At 35.8% G+C, this 25,305-nt stretch overlaps 1 protein-coding gene across 6 annotated transcripts in view; it reads right to left on the bottom strand.

Moving 5' to 3' along the window:
* The window catches only part of NLGN1 (neuroligin 1), a 713,955-nt gene that overhangs the window by 665,367 nt on the left and 23,283 nt on the right, over nt 1–25,305 (bottom strand). The gene's annotated exons all lie outside the window — the stretch shown is intronic.

Raw genomic sequence — 25,305 nt, 5'->3', positions numbered from 1 at the left:
ACTTAAAGACCATGGTTAGCACTGGAATCAACACCCCACCTTCGTACCCTTGAAACAGGGCCCTGGGGAGACACTAGCAAGATTAACCCAAAGAGAGTCTTGGGTTAGCAGTACCTTTAGCTTTGAACCAAAACAAAGTAGCAAGAAGGCTTTGATACCTTTTCACCCTGACTAATTTTTGCCAGCTCTGCAAGAGCATGCACACCTGAGAGCGGACATATCAGAAGTCATCTGATGGAACAGGAAGGTTCTATGCTATTTCCAGATTAAGGTTAGAGTAGCCAAAATGTTTCAGTACAGAAATCAGAAGTAGCATTATCCTAGCATGTACAAAATTCAGATTATCATTCTTGTAGGTCACTATCCTGAATTCCAAGATCCTCCTGAATGCTAATTGTTGTAGGATGTGGTATCTTGGACTTGTGTTATAAATATGCACAGCCACAGCATCTACTAATATATACACTGTCACCTCGTCTGTTAAGTTACTTCAACTTAGATATACAAGTTATACTGTTTTTCTTTCCTTAATTATCTACGTTTTATTGGTAGAGTTGCTATAGCCTAATTTCTTTCAATCCCTTTTACTGAATTTTGGTGAAAGTGTCTATGCACTTTCAAACTTAGGTTTATCACTCCCACAGTAGATCCGGGCATACATCTGCTGTCACATTTATCAGCTTTTATGAGAAAAATAACATGAAGTAATAAGAAACTTTTGGGAAGAACATTTCCAACAAGGATCATCATCCAGTACTTCTAAAAATTATCCATTATTCATGGCTCTGTCTCTCAGGAAGCCCTGGTGTTTGTTTATTTAGTCAGCTAGTTATTTAGTGTTACTGAGGATGAAGTGAGTGAATCTGGGACTTTGGAGTGGGTGGGATAATTCTAATTTTTTTTTTAGCTGAAGGCAGAATATATGCACCATATTTTAAAACATTCTAAAACAAGAGTGTATTATCAGGTTTCTAACTAATGATTTTAAGGAGGAAGTATTTATACTTTGAAAACAATGAATTCAAAGCAAAAACCTTGTGTTAGCAGTCCTCACTACTCCCCAGTACCCCTTAAAATGACAGTTCAGATCCTTTGAAAGAGGCAAAATATCAAAATAACAAAAGAAGAGAAAGCAGACAATAGTACCATTTTGGAAGCTAGAACACAGAAAAACAAGAAATGAAGTACTTAGCTAAAACAGTTGATTTCTAAGCTGCAGTAGGAAGGTCAAAAACCAACCCAATTTCACTGCAGAACTCCAAATGTTCCAAGAATTGGCAAATAAGTAGTTGAAAGGGTGGTGAATCAAGCCGAAAAACTTCAGGATTGTTTGAAAAATCTATGTAACAAGCAGAAGGATCCATAGATTCCCTCATCCCCAGAATTTAAGGCTCTTACCTGAGATACCATAGTGAGTGGAATTCAAGAGGCAAACACACCATGGGATCCCAAAGCCATACTTCCTTAACACTGCTGGACCATTAAACCATATGTTTTCCATGATAATAATGAAAACTGACTCTCATTTTATTTTATTTCATGGCTTTCAAAGAGTTTTTACATATATTGTCTAATGTAATCATCAAAATTGTCTCCTTGTATGTAAGACAAAATGATTTCCTCTATTTTTACGTGAGGAAGAAACTGAGGTAAAATTAATCAACTCACTAGTCGTGAAACCTTGAATAGTGGCACACAAAGTATTCCAATCTCAAATTTCTTGTAGTTTAGATTGCCCTCTGATCTCTTCCCATAGGTCTATTTCTCCAAGAAAGTGATGTGCCATCATTGGTGTTCATAACAATTCCTTGAGGAGCTTAATTAAAATAACAGTCCCAAAGATTCTGATTAAGACTGAGGTGAGGTCCTGAATAACTAACAAATTATTCAGGTGATTCTAATGCAGGTAGTGGGAGACCATTGTTTAAGAAATACTTCATTAAATATTTTCATTGTCACCAGAGCAGAAGGCAATATATCTGGGCCACATTGGCCAAGTCTCACTAAAAACAAATAAAATAACCCAAAACCCAAAGCCAACTAAAATTTTCAATAAATAACATTATCAAGATATATCCTTGATTATTATTAAGGATGCTACCTGTAAGTGAACAGGAGTTGATGTAAATGAACAGCAGCTGCTTAAATAAATCCTATTACAATGTTGTAGTCCTATTTTTCTTTTCTTTTTTTTCCCTTGAAATACCTATTTCCCCCCCTTCTGAGGTCCTTCCTGCCTCTTGTTTAATTTAACAAGCACTTGCATGATGCTTAGTATATGCAGGTAATTTCCTGTGTGCTTTATAAATATTAGCTTATTTAATCTTCATAGCCAACTATAATGTAGGCAAAATTTCCCCCAGTTTCATAGCTACTATGGAAGTGCTGGGATCTGAACTCAAGCAGCCTGGTTTCAGCATCTGTGACCACTGTATACTCTACTGACTCTATGCTGTACATATGGCTGAAAAGGTAATGCCTTAGAGAAAAAATAGTGCCATGCACTAATCCCTCACCTCCTGGGTGAATTGAGATATATGTCTACCTACATTTGCCATTTCAAACAAAATACCTGAAGAATCTTCTTGCAGATACTAGATATCTATCTGTAGATTCTTATTTTAGAACCAAGAAAATAATGCAATAATTTAATCCCTTCTTCTTTTTGGGGGTTTCTCCTTCTATTTCGTTATAACAAGGACCTGACCTATACAAAGCTTGCAACTGCTTGAATACTTACTTAAAGTAGATAGGATAAAAGTAATAAACAAATTGCTTTCAATTGTTAGAAATTATTCTTTCTATTAAGACAAATCCTATGCTATGCTATTCAGGATCAATATTTGATAAGATGTTACTAGTATTGTCGATGTGTTTAAATACACTAAACTACAATCCTCTCAACATTTTTTTTAATAAAATAGGGTAGAAAAATGAAAGTTAAAGAGTTTACAAAAGGCATCTTAGTGTAAGATGGGAAGTTAAAGTATTAGTTATCTATCTAGTTTTAATTCTCTCTAAGGTAACTGCGCTGGCAATCTTTTGCTATGTAATAAACTACACCAAAATTAGTGGCTTAAAAAGCAATAACTTTTAGTAATTATTTTCTTTCTTCAAAAATCTGCAATTTGAGTAGGGCTCAGTGGGGAAGATTCATCTATGCTCCAAATAGCATCAGCTGGGATAACTCGGTTGGGCTGGTAGACCTATTTCTAAGAAGACTGACTCACATGACTGGCTAGGTGGTAGTGGCTGTTGACTCAGTCAGGGTTGTTGGCCAGGATCTTCGATTCCTGTCCATATGGCCTCTCCATGGAGCTGCTTGGACTTCCTCACAGCATGGTGTCTGGGTCCCAAGAGGTCCTGGAAAGGCACCTGGAAAGTTTCTGTGACACTTTCTCTGCCCTGGCCTTTATGCCTCAGAATGACACATCTGCTTCATTCTGCTAGACAAGCAAGTCACTATGGCCAGCCCAGATTCAAAAGAAGGGGTATTAAACTCCACGTCTTCATGTATTAGTAATCAAGAATTTGTAGCCATCTTCAATCAACCATACCAACTCATAAATTCAGCATGATGTCTATAAAAATGTTAACTTTTCATTTTTTGAGCTAAAAGAGTTAATTCTAAAGTTTACGTAAGAAAATAAACATGCAAGAAAAGCTAGGAAATCCCTAGATAAGAATAATTGAGTACCAGTCCTGCCACATATGAAAATATATTCTTCAGCCTTTACAATCTTAAAACTATATGATGCAGCTCTAATAGAACAAAATAGAAGACCGAAAGCATACTCAAGGATATGTGAAAATTTAGTGTATTATAAAAGTAGTATTCTAAATCAATAAGAAAAAGATGGAGTGTATAAATTATGTTGAGACAAGTGGATAGTCGTTTTTAAAACAATCAATCTGGCTCTGCATCTAACATTACTCAATAGAATATATTCCAAATGAAATACATTTAAGTGAAAAAAAAGTAAACCATGTTGATACTAAAAGGACATCTAAGTGGATGAATTACTTTATAAACTGAGGGTGGTTTCTAAATTATAACTAAAGCTTTCTTAATTATAACCAAATATCCAGAAACAATGAAAGTTTGATAACTTCAATTACAATTAAAAAAAAAAAAACTACCATGTTCTAAAAGATACCATAAGCAGAGACAAAAGACAAATTACTAACTGCAATAAAATATTTGCAGGTTATCTCACAGAAAAACCACCCTAATATAGAAAAAGATTCTAAAAATCAAGAACAGAGAGACACAGAGACAGAGACAGAGACCTAGAGAGACTGACAGAGATGAAAGTACAGAGAAAAAGACACCAATTGTCTTTGAACATATATTAAAGGGTACTCAACCTCATTATAACCTAAATAGTAAAATAATACCAAATTTAACCTAAAAGACGAGACCATTCCTAATCTGTCAAATTGGTAAGACTTCAAAAGTTTGGCAACACACACAAAGGAGAGGCTGTGGGGGAAATGAGTAGACTATAGATTGCTGGTGGCAGTGTAAATGTACAACCACATGGAGTGGAAGTTGGCAATTTCTTCCACAATAAAAGCAATTCCACTTCTAGGAATTCATCCAGAAGATAATCCTCCAAAAATAAAACCCAGTACATGCAAAAGATTATTCAGTGTCATTATTTGCCATGGCAAAATAGTGGACACCATCTAAGTGCTATCTATAGGAAACCGATTTGAGTAAAGAATGATGAAAGAGAATTATGTAGGCGAAAAGACAGTCTGCCTTCTTCATTTAGAATAATTATTCTGAGATTCACTCACGTTGTTGCTTGTATCAGTAGTTTATTCTCTTTTTATTACTGAGTGGTATTCCATTTTATGAATATTCTCCAATTTATCTATTCAGCTGTTGATGGATATTTAGGTAGATTAAGATTTTTGGCTAATACAAATAAGGGTTTTAAGAACATCACATATAAATCTTTCCATGGACGCATGCTGTCTTTTCTCTGGGTTAATTACTTAGCAATCAGATGATAGGATCATATAGTACGTGTCTGTTAAGATTCTTAAGGATCTGTTAAACTGTTATCCAAAGTGGTTGTACCATCTTACATTCCCACCAGCAATGTACAAAAGTGTCCATTCCTCCACATCCTCCACTGACTTGGCATGGTCAGTCTTAACTTATCTATTCTAATACGTATGTAGTGGTATGCCGCTGTTGTTTTAATTTGCATTTCTTCAGTGAGTAATTATGTTGAGCATCTTCTCATGTGCTTGTTTCCTATCCCTAAATTTTCTTTGGTGAAATATTTGTTCAAATATTTTGACCAGTTTTTATTTTGTATTTTGGACTCTCATTATTGCTTCTTGAGGTTTTGTTATATATATTCTGGATATAAGTCCTTTATAGAGATATGGTTTGCACTTACTTTCTCCCAATGTGTGGCATCTCTGTTCATTCTCTTAACAGTATCCTTTGATGAGCCGGAGTTTTAAATTTTGGTGAAGTTCAATTGATTAATATTTTTCTTGAAATCAGGTAGTACTAATTCTACTTTTTTCTTATTTTTCAAAGTAGTTTTAGATAGTCCAGATTTTTTGCATTTCTCTATGAGCTTGAGAATCAGGTGTCAATCTTTGTTTTAAGAAAAAAGCCTGTTGATATATTGATTGGCATTACACTGAATCCATAGATCATTAGGGAGAGAACTGACACCTTAACAATACACATTCTTTTGACTCTTTTGACCAATGATCAAGGTATATCTCCATTTACTTCAGTCTTCTTTACTTTCTCTCAACAATATTTTTCAGGTCTTGAATATCTTTTGGCAGATTTATCCCTATGTACTTCACGTGCTTTTATATTAAACTTGAGTAAAATTTGCTCCTATTTTTCTAGATTCATAAAGTGGAAGCTGATGCCATGGATTTGAGACTTTTCTTCTTTTATAATATAGGAGTTTATTGTTATAACTGTCCCCCTATATTCTGCTTTAGGGGCAGCTCATAAATTTTGATACATTGTATTTTTGTTTTCATTCAGTTTAAAATACTTTCTAATATTAATTTTGATTTGTTTTGATCTATGTGTTATTTAACAGTATATTATTTAGGTTCTAAATATTTGGGAATTTTCTAGAGAATTTCTCTTTCTGATTTCTAGTTTAATTCCATTAAGGTAAAAAAAAAACATACTTTGCATGACTTTAATCTTTTTAAATTCATTGAGAATTTTGTGGCCCAGAATATGGTTTATCTTGGTAAATGTTCTGTGTGCACTTGAAAAAGAATGTGTATTCTGCTCTAGGTTGAGTGGAATGTTATATATATGTCAATTATTTCAAATTGGTTGTAAAATTGTTCAACTTTTCTATGTTCTTGTTGATTTTCTGCCTATTGATTCTATCAATTATTTAGAGAAGATTATTCTAATTTATCTATTTCTCTTTGAAGTTTGATCAAGTTTTGAATTATGTATTTTGAAGAACTACTATCAGGGCATAAACATTTAGGCTGGCTATGTTCTCTTAATCTCTTTGTCATTTTGCCATGTTGCTTGCTGTCAGACCAAGTTCTACACCCTTCACTCTACTTCTGGACTCAAATTAGTCACTTGCCTGGTTGAAATTTCAGGACTGTAAGACCCCAAATAACTATCTCACTCCATTGGGTAGTTATGAGAGAGACTGCTGATTGGCAGCATTTTCCCTAGGATGTAGCCCTGAGTCAGAAAGAGCATGCTGGCCAGGAAAACTGTTTATTGATTAGATATTTTATTCTTAATGGTCTGTCCCATTCACATTTATAGTCAGAAAACAAATGTAGTGGAATCAAATTCTAACTGGGTGAAGTATCTTGTATCAAAGATTCAAGTTCAACAATACTGCTACTTTCCCTATCCCTGCAGGCCTCACAAGGCCTTCAGCATTCCTGTTTAGCACACGAAACAGGCTAAAAGTAATACAAAGGCATGACAATCACTCACTTTAAAGTTTCAATTCTTTTTTTTTTCTATTTTTATTAAAAATAGAATCCCTTAATTCATATTTTACATGAATGATTAACCTTTGGTAACAGCAAATATGAATATGTTATAATGTGTAAGTATGGGTGGTATCAAACCTGGAGCTAAGTTCGAACTTTTTCTTAAATTCCCACTTCTTTTACTTTTAAATGTTATGACTATACTTCTTCACTTTATGCAACACTTCCTTTAATGTGTGGCAATACCTTCCTGTACTGTGTGCCTATATTCTATCAGCTGGGAAAGCAATTAATGCCTCTAATTAGTGCATGAAAATTAATACAGCAAAAGAATACCTCTCTCCAAAGCTACTTTGGATGCTCCTTATAATGTTCTTATAGGAGAAATTATCATAGAACCATAAGATTATAGATCATATTTAAAAAATTGATATTCCCATAAAAAGCACTTCCTTCATGGAGATTTCATCTCTGACAAAATAACCCATTACATGCAAAGGGTGACAGAGTTACAACTCTTTCACATTTTTTCATCTAATTGCTCATTAATCCTTGTGTAGTAGGTATCACCTTCATTTTACAAATGAGAAATAAAATACCAAAGGAATTAGAGACCTAACCTCACATACTTAGGGGGTGATAGGAGGGAACTGTTAAAAAAAAAGAAACAAAAATATTTATAAGACTATGACCTAAAACTTTATTTTAAACTTCTCCATATACAGTTCTTTTAACAATGTTCACAAACCTGCAACTTAACTGTATTTTTTTTTAATTTCTAAATTTTATTTTATTTACTTTTTTATACAGTAGGTTCTTATTAGTCATCAATTTTATTCATGTCAGTGTATACATGTCAATCCCAATCGCCCAATTCAACACAACACCATCCCCACTGCCCCGCGGCTTTTGCTATCCTGAGGGTGAAAACTCTGTTCCAGTCACATATTAAAAAAAAAAAAGGCCTACATTTCCATGAATACTAACTAAATGGATAATAAAGATGAGTAGCTTTATTTATAATATTACTTTTTATTTATTTGTATTTATTTATTTATTTTCTTATTAGTCATCCAGTTTATACACATCAGTGTATACATGTCAATCCCAATCGTCCAATCCATCACACCACCACCACCACCCAACTGCCACTTTCCCCCCTTGGTGTCCATACCTTTGTTCTCTACATCTGTGTCTCAATTTCTGCTCTGCAAACCGGTTCATCTGTACCATTTTCCAGGTTCCACATATGTGTTAATATATGATATTTTTCTCTTTCTGACTTACCTCACTCTGTATGACAGTCTCTAGATTCACCCATGTCTCAACGAATGACCCAATTTCGTTCCTTTTTATGGCTCAGTAATATTCCATTGTATATATGTACCACTTCTTCTTTATCCATTCATCTGTCGATGGGCATTTAGGTTGCTTCCATGACCTGGCTATTGTAAATAGTGCTGCAGTGAACACTGGGGTGAATGTGTCCCTTTGAATTATGGTTTTCTCTGGGTATATGCCCAGTAGTGGGATTGCTGGATCATATGGTAATTCTATTTTTAGTTTTTTAACGAACCTCCATACTGGTCTCCATAGTGGCTATACCAATTTACATTCCCACCAACAGTGCAAGAGGGTTCCCTTTTCTCCACACCCTCTCCAGCATTTGTCGTTTATAGATTTTCTGATGATGCCCATTCTAACTGGTGTGAGGTGATACCACATTGTAGTTTTGATTTGCATTTCTCTAATAACTAGTGATGGTGAGCAGCTTTTCATGTGCTTCTTGGCCATCTGTATGTCTTCTGTGGAGAAATGTCTATTTAGGTCTTCTGTTCATTTTTGGATTGGGTTGTTTGTTTCTTTAATATTGAGCTGCATGAGCTGTTTATATATTTTGGAGATTAATCCTTTGTCCATTGATTCATTTGCAAATATTTTCTCCCACTCTGAGGGTTGTCTTTTCGTCCTGTTTATGGTTTCCTTTGCTGTGCAAAAGCTTTTAAGTTTCATTAGATACCATTTGTTTATTTTTGTTTTTATTTCCATTACTCTAGGAGGTGGATCAAAAAAGATCTTGCTGTGATTTAGGTCAAAGGGTGTTCTTCTGATGTTTTCCTCTAAGACTTTTATAGTGTCCAGTCTTACATTTAGGTCTCTAATGCATTTTGAGTTTATTTTTGTGTTTGGTGTTAGGGAGTGTTCTAATTTCATTCTTTTACATGTAGCTGTCAAGTTTTCCCAGCACCACTATTGAAGAGACTGTCTTTTCTCCATTGTAATCCTTGCCTCCTTTGTCATAGATTAGTTGACCATAGGTGCGTGGGTTTATCTCTGGGCTTTCTATCTTGTTCCATTGATCTATGTTTCTGTTTTTGTGCCAGTACCATATTGTCTTGATTACTGTACTTTTGTAGTATAGTCTGAAGTCCGGGAGTCTGATTCCTCCAGCTCTGTTTTTTTCCCTCAAGACTGCTTTGGCTATTCGGGGTCTTTTCTGTCTCCATACACATTTTAAGATTTTTTTGTTCTAGTTCTGTAAAAAATGCCATTGGTAATTTGATAGGGATTGCATTGAATCTGTAGATTGCTTTGGGTAGTAAAGTCATTTTCACAATATTGATTCTTCCAATCTAAGAACACGGTATATCTCTCCATCTGTTGGTATCATCTTTAATTTCTTTCATCAGTGTCTTATAGTTTTCTGCATACAGGTCTTCTGTTTCCCTAGGTAGGTTTATTCCTAGGTATTTTATTCTTTTTGTTGCAATGGTAAATGGGAGTGTTTTCTTAATTTCTCTTTCAGATTTTTCATCATGAATATATAGGAAGGCAAGAGATTTCTGTGCATTAATTTTGTATCCTGCAACTTCACCAAATTCATTGATTGGCTCTAGTAGTTTTCTGGTGGCATCTTTAGGATTCTCTATGTATAGTATCATGTCTTCTGCAAACAGTGACAGTTTTACTTCTTCTTCTCCAATTTGTATTCCTTTTATTTCTTTTTCTTCTCTGATTGCCGTGGCTAGGACTTCCAAAACTATGTTGAATAATAGTGGTGAGAGTGGACATCCTTGTCTTCTTCCTGATCTTAGAGGAAATGCTTTCGGTTTTTCACCATTGAGAATGATGTTTGCTGGGGGTTTGTCGTATGTGGCCTTTATTACGTTGAGGTCGGTTCCCTCTAGGCCACTTTCTGGAGAGTTTTTATCATAAATCGGTGTTGAATTTTGTCAAAAGCTTTTTCTGCATCTATTGAGATGATCATATGGTTTTTATTCTTCAATTTGTTAATATGGTATATCACATTGATTGATTTGCGTATATTGAAGCATTCCTGCATCCCTGGGATAAATTCCACTTGATCGTGGTGTATGATCCTTTTAATGTGTTGTTGGATTCTCTTTGCTAGTATTTTGTTGAGGATTTTTGCATCTATATTCATGAGTGATATTGGTCTCTAATTTTCTTTTTTTGTAGTATCTTTGTCTGGTTTTGGTATCAGGGCGATGGTGGCCTCATAGAATGAGTTTGGGAGTGTTCCTTCCTCTGCAATTTTTTAGAAGAGTTTGAGAAGGGTGGGTGTTAGCTCTTCTCTAAATGTTTGATAGAATTCAACTGTGAAGCCATCTGGTCCTGGACTTTTGTTTGTTGGAAGATTTTTAATCACAGTTTCAATTTCATTACTTGTGATTGGTCTGTTCATATTTTCTATTTCTTCCTGGTTCAGTCCTGGAAGGTTATACCTTTCTAAGAATTTGTCCATTTCTTGCAGGTTGTCCATTGTATTGGCATAGAGTTGCTTGTAGTAGTCTCAGGATGCTTTGTATTTCTGCGGTGTCTGTTTTAAGTTCTCCTTTTTCATTTCTAATTTTATTGATTTGAGTTCTCTCCCTCTTTTTTCTTGATGAGTCTAGCTAATGGTTTGTCAATTTTGTTTATCTTCTCAAAGAACCAGCTTTTAGTTTTATTGATCTTTGCTATTGTTTTCTTTGTTTCTATTTCATTTATTTCTGCTCTGATCTTTATGACGTCTTTCCTTCTGCTAACTTTGGGTTTTGTTTGTTCTTCTTTCTCTAGTTCCTTTAGGTGTAAGATTAGACTGTTTATTTGAGATTTTTCTTGTTTCTTGATGAAGGCTTGTATAGCTATAAACTTCTGTCTTAGAACTGCTTTTGCTGCATCCCATAGGTTTTGGATCATTGTGTTTTCATTGTCATTTCTCTCTAGGTATTTTTTGATTTCCTCTTTGATTTCTTCAGTGATCTCTTGGTTACTTAGTAACGTATTGTTTAGCCTACATGTGTTTGTGCTTTTTACGTTTTTTTCCCCTGTGATTCATTTCTAATCTCATAGTGCTGTGGTCAGAAAAGATGCTTGATATGATTTCAATTTTCTTAAATTTACTGAGGCTTGACTTGTGACCCAAGATGTGATCTAACCTGGAGAATGTTCCGTGTGCACTTGAGAAGAAAGTGTAATCTGCTGTTTTTGTATGGAATGTCCTATAAATACCAATTAAATCTATCTGGTCTGTTGTGTCATTTAAAGCTTGTGTTTCCTTATTAATTTTCATTTTGGATGATGTGTCCATTGGGGTAAATGAGGTGTTAAAGTCCCCCACTATTATTGTGTTACTGTCCATTTCCTCTTTTATAGCTGTTAGCAGTTGCCTTATGTATTGAGGTGCTCCTATGTTGGGTGCATATATGTTTATAATTGTTATATCTTCTTGGATTGATCCCTTGATCATTATGTAGTGTCCTTCCTTGTCTCTTGTAACATTCTTTATTTTAAAGTTTATTTTATCTGATATGAGTATTGCTACTCCAGCTTTCTTTTGATTTCCATTTGCATGGAATATCTTTTTCCATCCCCTCACTCTCAGTCTGTATGTGTCCCTAGGTCTGAAGTGGGTCTCTTGTAGACAGCATATATATGGGTCTTGTTTTTCTATCCATTCAGCAAGCCTGTGTCTTTTGGTTGGAGCATTTAATCCATTCATGCTTAAGGTAATTATCAATATGCATGTTCCTATGACCATTTTCTTAATTGTTTTGGGTTTGTTTTTGTAGGTCCTTTTCTTCTCTTGTGTTTCCTACTTAGAGAAGTTCCTTTACCATTTGTTGTAGAGCTGGTTTGTGGTGCTGAATTCTCTTAGCTTTTGCTTGTCTGTAAAGCTTTTGATTTCTCCAACGAACCTGAATGAGATCCTTGCCAGGTAGAGTAATCTTGGTTGTAGGTTCTTCCCTTTCATCACTTTAAGTATATCATGCCACTCCCTTCTGGACTGTAGAGTTTCTGCTGAGAAATCAGCTGTTAACCTTATGGGAGGTCCCTTGTATGTTATTTGTTGTTTTTCCCTTGCTGCTTTCAATAATTTTTCTTTGTCCTTAATTTTTGCCAATTTGATTACTATGTGTCTCAGCGTGTTTCTCCTTGGGTTTATCCTGTATGGGACTTGCTGCACTTCCTGGACTTGGGTGGCTATTTCCTTTCCCATGTTAGGGAAGCTTTTGACTATAATCTCTTCAAATATTTTCTCTGGTCCTTTCTCTCTCTCTTCTCCTTCTGGGACCCCTATAATGCGAATGTTGCTGTGTTTAATGCTGTCCCAGAGGTCTCTTAGGCTGTCTTCATTTCTTTTCATTCTTTTTTCTTTATTCTGTTCCGCAGCAGTGAATTCTACCATTCTGTCTTCCAGGTCACTTATCCGTTCTTCTGCCCCAGTTATTCTGCTATTGATTCCTTCTAGTGTAGTTTTTATTTCAGTTATTGTGTTGTTCATCTCTGTTTTTTGTTCTTTAATTCTCCTAGGTCTTTGTTAAACATTTCTTGCATCTTCTCAATCTTTGCCTCCATTCTTTTTCCGAGGTCCTGGATCATCTTCACTATCATTATTCTGAATTCTTTTTCTGGAAGGTTGCCTATCTCCACTCCATTTAGTTGTTTTCTGGGGTTTTATATTGTTCCTTCATCTGGTACATAGCCCTCTGCCTTTTCATCTTGTCTTTCTGTGAATGTGGTTTTTGTTCCACAGCCTGCAGGACTGTAGTTCTTCTTGCTTCTGCTGTCTGCCCTCTGGTGGATAAGGCTATCTAAGAGGCTTGTGTAAGTTTCCTGATGGGATGGACCCATGGTGGGTAGAGCTGACTGTTGCTCTGGTGGGCACAGCTCAATAAAACTTAAATCCACTTGACTGCTGATGTGTGGGGCTGGGTTTCCTCCCTGTTGGTTGTTTGGCCTGAGGCAACACAACAGTGGAGCCTACCTGGGCCCTTTGCTGGGGTCAATGATAGACTCCGGGAGGGCTCACGCCAAGGAGCACCCCCCCGGAACCTCCGCCGCCAGTGTCCTCATCTCCACGGTGAGCCACGGCCACCCCCCGCCTCTGCAGGACACCCTCCAACAGTAGCAGGTAGGTCTGGCTCAGTCTCCCCTGGGGACACTGCTCCTTCCCCTGGGTCCCGATGCGCACACTACTTTGTGTGTGCCCTCCCAGAGTGGGGTCTCTGTTTCCCTCAGTCCTGTCAAAGTCCTGCAATCAAATACCACTAGGCTTCAATGTCTGATTCTCTAGGAATTCCTCCTCCCGTTGCCAGACCCCCAGGTTGGGAAGCCTGATGGGCTCAGAACCTTCACTCCAGTGGGTGGACTTCTGTGGTATAAGTGTTCTCCAGTGTGTGAGTCACCTACCCAGCAGTTATGGGATTTGATTTTACTGTGATCGCGCCCCTCCTACCGTCTCATTGAGGCTTCTCCTTTGTCTTTGGATGTGGGGTACCCTTTCTGGTGAGCTCCAGTGTCCTCCTGTCGATATTATCCAGCAGCTAGCTGTGACTCTGGCGTTCTCACAAGAGGGAGTGAGAGCATGTCCTTCTACTCCGCCATCTTGGTTCCTTCCTCAACGTATTGTACTTTTAATTTTATAACAATTTTTGCATTACCTTTTCCTATTAGAGGATAAAATAAACATGTGCCTACTGAAGTTGATGGAACCATCAAACTCATTTTACACCCACTTCATTTCACAGCTACAGTGACACTTCTTCAGCCTGGAACATCAAAACAGAGGCACATCTAGGGTTTTGCACTTTTACTGTACATAAAAGAAATATTCTAGCAAATGCATTCCCCTATCTATTCATTGGTTAAAAAAAAAAAAAAAAGGAACTGTATTGATAAACATGAAGTGGCATAAAACCAGAATTTTATCCTAGCTGAAAAAAAAAAAAAAAGTCTTATCTCAAGTTTTAGATCTCTGGAGGATGTAGGGAAAGAAAACACCTCTACTAAAATCTACCAATATACCTAACAGCATACACCTTCAACTGCAGTGAGTGGTTTACCATCAGTTTCCCAACTTTCCACTTCCAAATGCTGAAAGGTAAGGAATGAAACAGTGTCTCTAGTGATTTTTATCTGGGTCCAGAGGGCCAAATCCAAAACATAGATACAGAGAAGCACAAGCACCCACCAAATATCCTATGTGCATATTATAGTGACCTAGGCAAAGAAGAAACCATCTTTATGTCTTTGCATAATAGTATAGCCAGTGATGTAATTTCCCCATGGCCTTCTCACCCATAACTCAGTTCTATATTTTAAGGCATCACAGAAGCTTCCCTAAGCTCAGCTTCCAGAGACCAAACATCTGTGCTATGTAGACATGCCTCATAACATCACAGTATCCCAATATCTCAACTAAAAAATAATGCCTGTAAAAGCAATAAGGGTCATAAAAATCAAATTCTGATTATATTAGTAGCCTTAAATAGGTATACGGTACTGTTTTTTGACTCGTTTTTTAAATGTTACTTTCGCCATTTTCTAGTGACTGAAACAAAGTCATGTAAAAGACTTACCTATAAAGGAATAGTGATAAAAAATTATTTTCTATCTGACTCTTACCAAGTGTGGGTCATTCGATTTGAATGTTATTCAGAAACCAACTATGGACCATTGTGATCACTGTTTCCTTTATGTATTATAATAGCAGAGCAAAGGAAAAAGCAGGACTAAACTTAACTAAACTCATTCTCAATATTTTAAACTGCATATTTCCAAAGCTATTTTATAATAAACTGTCTCCTAGATACAGCTACCTATTCACTCCATGTATAACATGCTAAGACATCTCATAGGCCTCTTGATTTTCCTTGGCCTTCAGATTTTAGAGGTAGGTGAGCCAAGTCCTTTTCTTGAGAATAAAGGACCCAGTATGTGTCTTCAGCCAAGGTAACACTTTTCTTATGAATGTATCAGAGTAACCAATACTACCTTATTCACTGTTAGACTAATACGAGACAAAAAATTTTCCCAGAGCTTATCTTACTTCTATTCTACTTTGAATCATAAAGTTAACAGTGGAGAATTTATTTTTTTCCACTGGTTTAAGCACAGCACTGTCATGAGACACCCAAATAACCTCTTTTGACCTCTTTTCATGGGAAGTCATTTTCATCCTAATTCTTTATTTTAGATTTCTAATTTTGTTTGTTATTGTAATCTTTTCCATTATACTTATTAATGACCTCAACAGTGTATGAATCCAATAGAAATATGAGAGCCACTGTGTTATCTGGAGGACAAATATCGTTCCTATTCTTAAAATTTGGTCAAGTTAACAGTAAGTACCCATAGAACAATTTTCCAGCTAGTCCCAAAAATGAACAAAAAGTTTACAATAATCGTGTTCTGAAATTCCATACCATGAACTCAATTCTCTTTCACTTAGAAATTTTTAGTTATACCAAAAATATCCCAGGCTGAAGAGTTTAAAAAAAAGACACACTAAAGACGAGGAATGAGGGGTTTTCTAGTTAATAAAATAAAATAAAAGGAAGAAAGGCAGAAGAAGAGACAGAAATGTCATGGACAAATTATGACCTTAGGGAAGATACTCAACTTCTGAATCTCAGTTTTGTAATCTATACTAGGTTATAATTTCCTTTTGGGGTTTACCCTCCCCCTCCAACTCTGGCACTGTGAGTCTTACTTTTCTCTGGGGCTCTATATTACCTCTAAGTGTAATAGGACCACTTCACTGCTCTATTAATTAATTATACAGGAAACAGGTGGTTGACAGAAAGCATTTTTTTTTTTTTCCTCTTTCTTTTCTTTTCTCTTTTGGCACTGGTGGAAGTACCAAAAGGGAATGACCAAATGTGAAGTTCTGGAAATCAACAGGGGTGAGTTCTCCTGGAACTCAAAAACTGAGGGGTGAGGTAGGGGGAATCACAGATACAATTTATACAGAGCAATTTTTCCATATACTGACTAATTACATCCTAATAAACAACCAGTTGATAAACACCATTGTTAAGGTCCCTTCTTACTTTTTAGTAGGCATACAGAAACTGGGGTAGGCAATTTGGCAAATACCAAAGTAAAATAATTTAGAAGTTGGGAATAAAACACTGACTCCTTGATGTCTTTGCATGGCCAATAAATAAACTATAGTTCTCCTTTGCTTGGAATTGCACATCAGGAGCCTAATGTTCTTGATCACTATCTTCTTCCATACTTATTTATTAACAGACTCAGTAGTAAAATAATTCCATAGAATTGTGGGTCTCATTTCACTAAACATAAAACTCAGTCCTTTCAAAAATGTTTTATATAATGAACTCCCCATAGACAGAGTCTCTAATAATTTTGAGGAAAGAATGAACGATATTTTAAGCTTTTCATTGATATAAAATGTCTTCCAATCCATAGCAGTAATGAAAAAATTAAGATAATAAAGAAAAATTATTTCTGAGTACAGAAAGCACCCAAACAAAGGAAGAGAATTCAAATTGTAGTCAGTTCCTTGAATGGTCTGAGCATACATTCCAGAAAAGTGTGTTCTGAAATCATTTTCTTCAGAAAAATCTTGTATACTCCTATTAGAAATACAGTCAAGACACCATAGATCTTTGTGATTGTTTTTCTCTTCTAACAAACAGAAAAAATAAACCCAAGCTTTCGATTCAAAACAGAAAAGTGGAACAATAGTACCTGTATTTCAAAACTAGACAGAGGACTCTACTTCTATTGCCATCATGCCTTATTTCATGTTTATTAGAGAACTAATGAGAATTAATATAGGAAACAGGAGCTCCCTTGTCCTTATCTGCAGAAGCAGCATAGCTCCGAAGATAATAACTCCTTATAAACTTAAATTACTTAATATCTCTGAGCCACATAGATAAAATAAAATAGGGATGACAATGCCTGCCTCACAGGGGGATTGTGGAAAGTGGATGGTATGTGTATAAGAAGCAAATGGCAAGTGGAAACATACAATAGCCTGTAGATGTTTTCTGTTATTATTTATGGTATTATATAACTATCAGTGGATTTTAGGCAAAATTAATGTTCACGGACTCTATTGATGACTTTATTTTTTTAAGTGTGTTTTATTTTAGAAAAGATCCAAAATTTCAATCTATCTATGTGTCACAGTGGCAACATTCCTGCACTGTGTAACAAAGCCCTCTCATCTTCTTCACGTCCACTCAGATGTTCTACTGTCATCACAAGGGCCCCTTCCCTGACTGTGCTTCCTCCAGCTCTCAGCTTCAGCCCTTCCTCCGCACCATCCCAGTCTATCTCTCTCCATCTCAGATCGGGATGATCACAGGGAGAAAAAATATCTTATTGCTCTTCTCATGCACCTTCTTTCCCAATTTCAATTCCTCCTGCACACTTATGACAGAACAATCTTCCTAAAGCACAGTTTTCATTAACAACAGTAAATAAGCTAAAGTGTAAATGCACTAAACAAAATAATACTTATTATGCATCTTAAAATATATTTTCAAGACAGGAATGGTTAAATGAATCATGGTAAATCCTCCTATTACATATGTTTTAAAAATTAGTAAAAAAAAAAAAGGGAATGTGGGAAGATGTCTATATTTATTGCTAACTGAAAAAAAGCAAATTGCTGAATAACATCTATTATGTTATCCCATTTTGTAAAAGAATTAATTATATACTTATTCATATGATAGATATTTGTAATATGTATGTAAGAATATATTACATGAGGCACAGCAATATATGTAAATATAGAGGATTATGAATTTGTTCATAGTAATCATATTTGTGGGATGGGATTGGGGAGCATGAGGGAGGAGATTTTATTTAAGTATTCATTTCTTTTATGGGGCATATAATGGGCATTTTGTTTAACTTTAATTTTTGTTTTATAACCATATTTTTCATATAGTCTGTCAGTAAATTATCTAGTGAGATGGAAGAGATCAATGGAGATTTTCACTTACTGTTTTATCTAATATTATATTGTATGTTTTTAAAAAAACAAGGAATATGTATTTCACAAGTAATTTGAAAAATTTAAGGGCCTATAATGTTTTAACTTAAAAATATGAATTTAGGCAAGGTTACCTTTATTGGAATATAAAGCCTTGAGTAGATTGTCTTTATTCTAGTAGGGAACTATTTAGACAAGTTGTCATTCATCACACCATCTCAGAATTCTACTAAAATAGGCAACAGAACAATGCCCTGCAGTGTCGTTGTTAGTATAAGCTAATAGAAGCAGATTATGCGTAAGAAGTTTAACAAGCCGTGGGAGATCAGTAAGGGTTAAGAGTAAAAATAAATCCAGACCAATATATTCTGTTTTTCTATAAATACTGTACTGCTAAATGAGAACTAGAAGGAGAATCTGGAAGTTTCTTTCTGTCGTGGCCCTAGAAGTCTAATTTTCTTTACCTGTTACACTTCACCAGGAATTCTTTTCTCAGAGAAGCTGTTTCTAATAGCTCAAAGGACTGGGCTTTCTTCACAGGTGGCAATTCCTTTTCCTGTCGCTGGTGGTGTCCACATAGAACCCAAGTCGCCATTTTGGAATGCTAGGAAAATGTTTGAACCAGATACCTCCAAAGTTTCTTCCAAGTGTGAACTCCTGGGCTACAAAATACCTCTTTTTAGGAACTTACAAAATCTCCCATTTCCTATCAGATCAGTTGTAAACACCCATCTTGTCACTTAATGATATACATATATATGGCTAAGAGCATACAATAGGAGAAACTGTCCTAGTGAAAGTACATTAGAAATGTTAAAGGAAGGACAAAGTGAAGGCAGTCCAGATAGCAAGGGTGAGTGTGGAACCAGATAAATCTAGAAAAAATTGGCAGAGGCCAAACCACGAAAGATACTATATGAAGAACAAATGAACACCACAGAAGGGTTTTTAACTAGAGTATGAAAGGATGGCAAAATAATCTGTCATGTTTTGAAGATATCATTTCTGGATATACTATTATTAAGATTGAAAGGAGCTAAAAAAGAGGCAGCTCATGATGATCCTTGACTCAAGATCCTTCAAAGCCTCCTCATTTCAAACAGAGTAAAAGCTAAAGTCCATAATGTAGCCTACAAGGCTTTCTATGATCTGCTCCGTACCCCTCCCCCACCATTTATCAGATTTTAGCTCCCACGAACCTCTTTTATATAACAAATATTTCACGGTATCAAAAGTTAAGAATATTTTAAGAACTGCAAACTTTTCACTACCGAAAAAAACGTTCCAGAAGCACTTAGACTCATAGTTCTCTGAGACTAGATACTGAAGTAATCTCATCCCAATCCTTCTTTGGAAGACAACTACAAAAACCATCCTTCAAGGTGAACCCTCTGTAGTTATCAAAAACCCTGTCTGTGTACCTAGTGAGTCTACAATATTAGAGGAACACAAGTATCTGGGAGCTGGTATCCCTGTCTCTTAATTTCAAGAGAGAAAGAATGGACAGGGGCAGCAGAGTGACCTGTAGGAAACCCTGCCTCCTTGAGCTTTGCTAGACTTGCAGAGATTCACTGTGCTGCACACCTGAAGCTAACACAACATTTTAAAGCAATTATACCCCAATAAAAATTTTAAAAAATATTCAAGCACCCAGCTGGTATTCAAATATCTAATGATTGATTGACTGAATTCTCTGGCCTTCACCTGAACATAAAGCACAAAATGACAAAGCGAAAAGTAAACCAAGGTCGTTTTTTTCTGCTGCAGTTTATGGTCGTTTTTCCTGAGTGTTTATAACATACAGACCATCAACAGAAGCATCCCTTCAGATAAAATAATCTCACAGTAACTTCACGCATTTCCCACAAGACTAGGACACACCAAAATTTTTGAAAGGAAGGTAAGATGAAATTTTTCACTCTATTCCTAGAAACTTCATAGCTACGGTTTCCAGACACTCTGGGGAAAAAATGCAGAACAAATGTTTGCACAACCACCATTTGGGAAGCCCCACGTTATAACCAAAATATCTAGCAAAATTCAAGAAGCACTAAGTGAAATGTACAGCATACTAAACCCATTTCCACTGACGCTGCCCTCAGCAAAATGAATTTTTTTTCTCTAAGAGGAAGATACTTTATTTCCTACAATCTGGACTGCTCAAGATAGACATTGCAGATGCATCTGAAAACAAACTTCTATGTTGTCAGCAAATCATGAAGATTGAAGGTTGCCTCCTTTCACTGCTAGATTTAAAGTTATGGCAGCATTTCTATTATAAAAAACATTTTCCAAAAGTTTATACCCCAGCTGTAAAATAATCTGCTTCTGGATCAAGTTTTGTAGGCTTAAGAAAGGAAAAAAATATTAAAGTTCATTATGAAATAAGGAACATTTTAAAACTCCATCTTAAAATTATAAATTACCAAAAAACAATTTTCAAGGCTTTTGTGCCACAACTTAATTTTAATGTACAATGCAAGAAAAATAATGACCATAAATGTGTGAGATGGAAACCCATTTTCACTTATTCTGAAGGCATGCTGGAAAATAATTTCCCAAGTAAATAACTGTTATTCCAGAGTAGATTTTACTTGTAGTTGGACTGGATTTACTCTTGTAACCATGGTTATAGGTAACTACAAATATCTATACTTACTGAGCTGTCAAATGATATTATACTTCAAAAATAACTCCCAGACAAAAACCAACATTTCTGAAGTACAAAGACAGAAGTGAAACCCTTGCTCCTAGCAGCGGCACTTTCTTTCATATATACATATTCCACAGAAATATTTACTACCTGCCAAACACACACATACACATACACACACAGAAACACAGAAACATATGAGCCAAGCACAAAGTCTTTTGTTGTTTTTGGCTGCTCAGGAGTAAAAGGAAAGTTAAATCCCAAAATACATAAGAAAAAAAGGAAAGAAAAGTTAACCCTAAAGATTTTTTTTTAAATCTACACTTAGGACGAACAAATAGCATCATAAACAATCTTTTCCAAAACAAAGAATCTGTATTCTCCACATGTAAGAATCCCCTGCCTGCTTACTTAACAGAATACTCCTTATTCAGTGATCAGTTAATAGATACTTGCTAATAATAATGATTTGAACCACACATTTGATATAAAGTAACCACTTTCACAATGGACTTGTCTCTCTCCAATCATTGAAATCTAAAACTATCTATGAAGTTACCAATCGGAAAGATCACTGAGAAGGCCAAATTGTCATACCACATTTTAAGCGCTGAGAAGGCAACTTACCTACTGGCTCTTATCTTGGAATTTTATCTGAAGTTCCCCATCTGGACCAACTTCAACCAAACCACACCTCTTCCTTACTACACCCCTCAAGTCTCATCTCTCCAAAGAGTCTTCCTCCTCAACCTTCAACAACTCTAATATTTGCATGCAGTGTTAATTGGGGTAACAAAGTCAAGGAGGTTTATGACACTTGAAATAAAATTTAAGCAAGGCATGTTAGAAGGCTATTGTTCTACATCAGGGAAACATGTAAGAAAGGAAATTTAAAGAATGCTGGTACCTGACAGATGCCCTTGCAGAGACAGACCTCACAAAGGACTGAGCTTCCCTCTATGGAAAAGAAGAAATTCTGAAGGATGATAATATTAAATAAGAATGCTGTTAAATTGATTACTGCACAAAATTGGGGGGGGGGGGTGTTGTCTAAGTATCTAAGGTCAGTAGGAACTACCTGAAAGGGATATACTGAACCACTTGATTTGGGGGGAAATGCAGAACACTGCCTTCCACACATATTTTAATAAAATTTTCTTTTCTTTCCTCTCTCTTTCTCGCTCTTTTTTTTTTGGTTCTATCTCCTTAAACATAGCAGACTTACTCCAAAATTAAAGAAAAGCAGGTAAGATTATGAATAATTATATTACAGTTAGGGGTTCTAGAACTTCATATTCATTACTTTAAAAAACATTACTGTTCTCTATTCATGATGCCAACAGGGGAAAACATTAGCTCTGTGCCTTGAAAATTTTCCTCATCCTTTGGAGAGAATGTCAGCCATTTAAGCGCTTCCCTGGAAATACTTTTCTCCTTGTCTGTGTAGACTTGGTAATTCCTTCCAAAATAGCTTAGCTTCCCAATTACACTTGACTGGCTCTGCCTTTGTTCGTTTTCCCAGGCATGTCTCATAAGTAACCAAGAAACATAGTTTATTCTAAAGACATGCATTTTTCTCTCGTTTCCTTTGTCTAGAAAAAAGAAAATCCTCCTCAAACAACTCCTGCCTTTTTTTAACCTTCAGCATTTTTCAAGTTCTCTTGAATTTTTGGTATACACTATGAAAAAAACTTTTCTATACAGGTTAGAAAAAGAATTTATTGAATTTTGAAGGCTTTTTCAACTATAATTATACAAGTCTGATAAAGTCTGAAATGGAGATTGATTTCTTCAATGTCTTAACAGAGTCAAGCCTTCTTTTTTTTTTTTTTTTTTTTTAAAGCAATGAAGGTACAGATGTTTAAACCAGCAATATTAAACAAGACATGAAGGGGTTGGAGATAAAGGGATTAGTTATGCATACATGACTCAAAGGGAGTTGTCTAATAGAAACTTGATATACAACTTGCTAAAAGCCCTTTATCTAAGGATTCCCAAGTTTCAAATAACCTTTCATTGGATATTTTACAACCTATTGTTACATGGCTCTTCCTTTAAACCTAAATTATTGTTTTCTTTTTTAATGATAACTAAAGCTAAGTCTCTGAATAAAGAATATTTCTTTTTAATTTGAGAAGTATTTGTTAATTAAAAAGGTAATTGTCTATTGATCATTTTGCTATTCTTGAAGTCTAATTTTTAAGAACTTAGAGATGGTGTTTGCCAACCTAAGTAACATCGGATCAACTCTAGTCTGAGGATTTGGTCCATGTGCAAGGAAATAATTAGATCCTCCTGGTTAGAGGACTTGAAAAAAAAAAAGGCAACAAGATATTCTACAAGTCAGATATGCCCCTTACCAGTGTAATTAAAATAAACAATAAAGAAAAAGAAAAGGATTATAGGAATCCTAAAATTGCTTATAAAGTAATAATAATTACTTATATAATGCTCCACAAAGTGCCTTGACTTCATTAAGTAACTAAAATATTACATTTAGCTTCTTAAGACAAAATTTTAAAGTTATGTCAGGTCCCAAACAAATTACTTGCCTAAAAAATGATGTGGCTTAAAGTATCTCTAAGATTCTCCTCCATTTTATTAGACAGTAAGTATACAATGTTTTACATATTGAGTGAATGTATGTTTAAAACTCTCATTTGGCATATCCTCTAACTCCTTTCTTTATGTGCATATTTACATGGATTCCTTCATATGTAACCAATCCCAAGGCCAATATGCTGCTCTGCACAGCTTGGATGCTCGATGACTATTGTTAAAAGGCAAAACCTAAAACTCATGAAATGTGTGGAAATTCATATGAATTGCAGGCAGAAAAACTCAGTAATAAAGAAAGAATAAGAAAGAGGTTTTGTGGGGGGTTTTCCCTCCAGATGAGTGAGCTCACCCTAAGGTTAATGCCAAATGACATCCTCACATCTATAAGCAAGAACAGAAAACAGTCTTCACTAAGAAGAGCATGATATAGAGCAAGATTATCTCAGAGGTGAGGAATCCTAGCCGGTTCAGATGACCCTGGGGCTTCAGGAAGTTTGCTTATTCAGGCAGGACAGGCTCAAGTCAATAAGAACTATTTTTCACTGCTTAAACTCCCAGCTATGCAGATGATAGAAGATGAGAGCAGTATCTGACAAGAAGCGAAGCAAGCATTCACATAAACGAGAAAGATACGGAGATACAAAAGAGAGAAGTTCAAAGGACAAATACTGGATTCAGGTACAACATCAACAAAAGCCTCATGGGGAGAAAGCCGAAGAATTCAGACAATGCATACAGATTTTCAGGAACGATTCTTTTGCTGAACAGGCAGCAGATAAAAAGTCTCACCTGGATGAAAAGTACAGCCAGCTGCTTGAAAGCTTAAAGCATGAGTCCTTGTGACAAAAAAAGTATGCAAAATAAGTGACATGTAGTCTTCTTAAAAATTAGAAAAAACTCAAGCTGCTATTAAGAAAATCATGAGTAAAAGAATAATAGCCTTAAAAGCAAGAGGTTTTGTACCAAGGGCTGCAATGAACTCATTTGCTACAAACAAACAAACAACAACATCAAAAGCCATGCTAGGTGAGATGATGCAAGACTTTGGCTGTCAAGTTAATATGCCAGAAAATCACAAACTGCAAATGTTTCCATATAATGCATTCAGCTTAAAACCATAGCAATCAGAGTAAAGAAAGGCAAGAAAGAAGACATCACTTTTGATGACGTTGGCTTACTCATGAACCAATCTTTTTTTTAATAAATTTATTTATTTATTATTATTTATTTATTTATTTATTTATTTATTGGCTGAGTTGGTTCTTTGTTGCTGCACACGGGCTTTCTCTAGTTGCGGCGAGTGGGGGCTACTCTTCATTGCAGTGCACGGGCTTCTCCTTGCAGTGGCTTCTCTTGTTGCGGAGGACGGGCTCTAGGTGTGTGGGCTTCAGTAGCTGTGTCACACGGGCTCAGCAGTTGTGGCTCGTGGGCTCTAGAGCGCAGGCTCAGTAGCTGCGGTGCACAGGCTTAGCTGCTCCGCAGCATGTGGGATCTTCCCGGACCAGGGCTCGAACCCGTGTCCCCTGCATTGACAGGTGGATTCTTAACCACTGCGCACCAGGGAAGCCCTCATGAACCAATCTCATGAAAATGTTTTTGTTCCCCAGACAGTGAGTTTCAAGAGATCCCGAGGAAAATCTACTTTTGTCTCCCACTGGGATAGTTTTGCCATTTTTGGCAACAGCTAGTTTTTGAAAATGAAGGATAGATTATGATTCATCAGCACAGTCTTAGAAAATGATTTGAAAATTCAACAGTTATAATGGTCACTTTAAAATCTCTAAAAACAAACCATATGACAAGTTTGTAAGCTGAGAGTCATAAAAACAACTAATAAAAATAATTCCAAATGATT

Source organism: Eschrichtius robustus, chromosome 6 (assembly GCF_028021215.1).
Source record: "Eschrichtius robustus isolate mEscRob2 chromosome 6, mEscRob2.pri, whole genome shotgun sequence".
NCBI lineage: Eukaryota > Metazoa > Chordata > Mammalia > Artiodactyla > Eschrichtiidae > Eschrichtius > Eschrichtius robustus.
The sequence above is the reverse complement of the archived record's forward strand: the minus strand, read 5'-3'. Positions and strand labels throughout refer to the sequence as shown.